Source organism: Rutidosis leptorrhynchoides, chromosome 3, assembly GCF_046630445.1.
Source record: "Rutidosis leptorrhynchoides isolate AG116_Rl617_1_P2 chromosome 3, CSIRO_AGI_Rlap_v1, whole genome shotgun sequence".
Classification (NCBI taxonomy): Eukaryota; Viridiplantae; Streptophyta; class Magnoliopsida; order Asterales; family Asteraceae; genus Rutidosis; species Rutidosis leptorrhynchoides.
The window spans coordinates 587,683,244-587,687,370 of NC_092335.1; the positions used below are offsets into that span (position 1 = coordinate 587,683,244).

The 4,127-nt window shown below is 32.3% G+C and overlaps 1 long non-coding RNA gene across 1 annotated transcript; it reads left to right on the forward strand.

Moving 5' to 3' along the window:
- Positions 1-207: 207 nt before the first annotated feature.
- LOC139898745 (uncharacterized) lies at positions 208-2,427 on the forward strand. The gene is made up of 3 exons (XR_011777121.1): positions 208-357; positions 812-902; positions 2,176-2,427. It is a non-coding gene; the product is annotated as an uncharacterized lncRNA (long non-coding RNA).
- Positions 2,428-4,127: the final 1,700 nt, after the last annotated feature.

A 4,127-nucleotide genomic window follows, 5' to 3' on the forward strand; every position in this document is an offset into this window, starting at 1 on the left:
ATTAGCAAAATAAATCTTAACCATTCATTCAAGATTATTGATTAAATATCCACCATTAGATTAGCCAATTCAAATTAATGAATTCATTAAGAAAAAATCAGCCATTAAATAGACTAAATTACCCTCATATTGATAAAAGACACGGGAGAGAAGAACAAAAATAGGGGTTGCCAAACATCATATTCATTCACACGGGAGATAAAAAAAAACCCTAACCATCCCTCCAAAATCATCGACACTGATTAACCTCAATTCTAAAGGTTTCGTCCCAAATCAATAAGCGAAATCATCAACAACTACACTTTGATCGTTGATTCAATAGTATAAAACCCTAGACCGCTGTTAAAATGGTTCCAGGTTTGTTCACCTTTCATTTCTTTTAACGATGAAATATTCAAACGGAAAATCGCATTGTAAAGTGAAATCAATTCAACTAATCAAAACGATGATTTCCAGATTGATAGATTTTTTGATGATTTAAACCAACACATAATGTGGATACTTGAGTTTGCTTTTGTTTCAACCTACTCTATTATGTATTGTACCTTTGGTTAACGGGTCGTTTGCTGCACATTGCATTTCAAATGGTAATGAGACTTCACTAATACATGAAAACTGTTTGTTTTTGTTTCTGAACGATATTACATTAGAGGTTGCAATGAGATAGTTACATTGCCCTTTAAAAAATATGTGAAGTCGAGAATGCAAATACAAACCTTCGAGTGGATGAAGTCAAAGGAGATCTAGATAAATGTTTGTGAATTGAAGCAGCTTCTTTCTAAAAATTATAAATGTAAGTTTTCTTTGTAAGGTGAAGTCAAAGGAGAAGTCAAAGAAGAGCAAGAACAAAGATGCACAGACACAAATTTACGCATTTGAGAATATTGAAGAAGGAATTGAAGGTAAGTGATGCTTTTACAATTCATAAATATGAATATTACTGGTAATATTCATATTTTTGAGCATATTTGTTTTTAAGTCTAATGAGTCAAATTGATCAAGGTGGAACGTATTGTAAAATAAGTAAATCATGTGTTCTGCACATCAGACCTAATATCAACTCACGGTCGTCTGCACGAACTTCAGATTATTCTTTATAAAATGGTTTGTTCCTACACATATTCTATATTTATATACTATACTGGATAAGATTTTAATGTTAGTTTTGTATATTTGTTGAATTCACTTCATGTGACTAGGTATAGTCGGGTAATAAAGCTAATTGTTGTTGTTGTTTATGTGTTTATCCAACAGCCGTACCTCAATGTGGGAATACGGGTGGGCTATGTAAACGGGTCATTATGGGTTTAGGTCAAAACAGATTAATTTAAAGAGCATTTCAAATTGTGTGGGTGGGGTTGACCATCTTTCAGTTTTTTACACTGTTTTGAAGCTCAATAATGAAATAATGATATTACATCCAAAGTATCTTTTTGGTTGTTTTACGAGGGTGTAAGATTTTGAATACACTTAAGAGACTTCGTCTAACCCATTTGACCCAATCTACACAAATCATGACTCATTTCTAAGGGTGTGTGTGTTGTTTTTGAAGGATCTGCGGAAAGAGATAATATATAGACTAATTTAGTTGTAGTGTTATTAAGAAATTAGGTAACTGTGTAACATAATTGTAATTGGTAAACAGGATGTATTTTCAGCTCTCTTCAAGTGAAAGTTCTAAAAGTGACGTAGTTTCATCGTGTACAAAAAGACCACTATAAGATGCTAATGAATAAAAAAAAGAAGCTATTTATACGATTTCTCAGTTGATGTGAATAATCACATCTCCATAAGTGTGGTGATAATCGAATAAAGATGCTAATGAGTAAAAAACCTATTTATACTCGTCTTACAAATATTGTGAATTCATATTTGATTAATAGCAAACTCAATGTTTGGGCAATGTTTAAAAGTATAGTATAGCAATAATATAAAACGAAATGCAGGTTCATTGATAATTATTAAAATTTGCCGATGATACCATTCAATGTTTTGTAAATGATGATGATATTTAATGTTGTGTAAATGATGATTTTGTTAGGTCTTCAAGTGTTAGAAATGGATAGAACTACTTTGTACCTTCTCAAAGATGATTGATTCTCCATCTATGGTGTTGCCTTACCTGTGTTTTTCTATTTATGATTTTGTGGTTATCATCGGATTTTTTATTTGCAGATGTCTGAAATAGCCTGCTGCTGATGGGTAATTTTCGAAGTGACCCTTCTCAATAATTTCACTCTGTTTGTTGGATTAAACAGAGTTGAATGGGTACATAATAGTCAAGTAGGTAATCATGATAGTTAATTGGCTAAAGCCAAGTTAATATATGTTGATTATTTAAAGCTTTTTGAGAGATGAAACTTAGATAATCATTGTTATTTTCATCCTTCAAGATTAGTAAACTTGAAAACTTATTATACCGTAGGATAGTAGTTAATGTAACCTTCGTGATTTTTGATTATTCCAGTCAATAATATTGAACTTTTGTACCTTTGTGAAGTATATCCAGTGCCATTGAGAACGATAAGTTTTTAATTCAAACTCAGCTTTGAGTTCCTTTATGTTTATTATTTTTTTTCCTTTCTAAAAATTGAAACTTTATATAGAACTCGAGGCGATCATCGAACAACATACATCACAAAGGCGATCGAAGCCCAAAAACAAAACGAAACAAACACCGTTGCTAAACAAATAAACAACGTCCAAGCTCAAAACCTGCGAAAATAAAAACATAAACATACACACTCTAACAAACAAAGACGAAAACAGAACTAAGCCTAACAATCAAAGAAACACACAAGCAAAGCAGGACTTCACATCCCCTCAACATTGAAATTTCTCAATTCCTCCCCAAGAACATTTCCTGGCTTTGAAATTCTCTGTTGTTTTTGCTTTGGCTTTGAGGTAATGTGTAATAATCAATAATCAATCCTCATATAGAAAAAGGCCAGTTTCTACTTTATTATATTAAATTTTCTTAAAAAGTCTCACGAATTCAGGGGTCTTTAATATTGTTCCGTTTAAACTTTTTAATGTTGTTAGGCTTCTAAGACCACTCCCTATGGGTTAGTTATCCGTCATTACCCGCTCATTACCCGTAGTTACCCGTAATGAACCATAGGCACGGCTTAGTTACCCGCATTAATTACCCGCACTCACCATGGATTTAACGGATGTGTTTAGTTAGTTATAGGAATTGTGGGTCCCAGTGGCTTTTTATTGTTGGACTTGATGCTTTATTGCTTGTACGTTATATATTAAGAGGAGTATTGTTTTAGCCATGATAGGGAGTGTTTAGTTATGAGTTAGTTATAGGATATTGGTGTTGATGTGGCGCTGATGTGGAAGGTTAAGATGATGAATAGTTTAGTCACGATAGGGAGTGGCCTAATGGCCCGTTCAAAAAGACAAATGTGTTGTTCATGTTAATTGTTTCCATAAAAGGTATTGGCCTTTGGTGATTGTTATCCATGTTTAAAAACTTAGATTTCATTATCAATATGTTTTTATGTATAAAGCTACTTTACTTAAACGATCACACTTTTCATAACACCTATACATAAGTGTCCGCGAAATCGCGGGCCTTAAGCTAGTATATATATATATATATATATATATATATATATATATATATATATATATATATATATATATATATTCTATAAAATGCTTAAAACACACCATAAGTTTGTACTCAATTATATGAAAATATATAGTAAGCGATACATTATGTGTACGAAACTATAATCAGCCAATTAATGGATGTTTAATCTGAATCCCAATGGCATCACTAAACGGTGAAGCCGAGATTCCAGGATCATTGATAGCCTGAACCTCAATATCCATGGTCGAAGTAGCTTTCTTCCACATAGTTGCATCATGATCAAACTCCTGAAAATTCACACCAATACTCATGAATATTGATTCAAAATTAAACCAACGTTGTTTTTGATGATAGATAGATACCTTCAAATTTAGTTCGTCGATACGAATCATCTGCTTATTCATTTCAAGTTGCATCTCATGCTCTTGTATCATCTTCATGTACATATTCATCTCGAATTGCCTGTTGTACTCTTCTATTATTTTCATATCCGTTACGGTCTGGTACCTACAAGGACATTGTA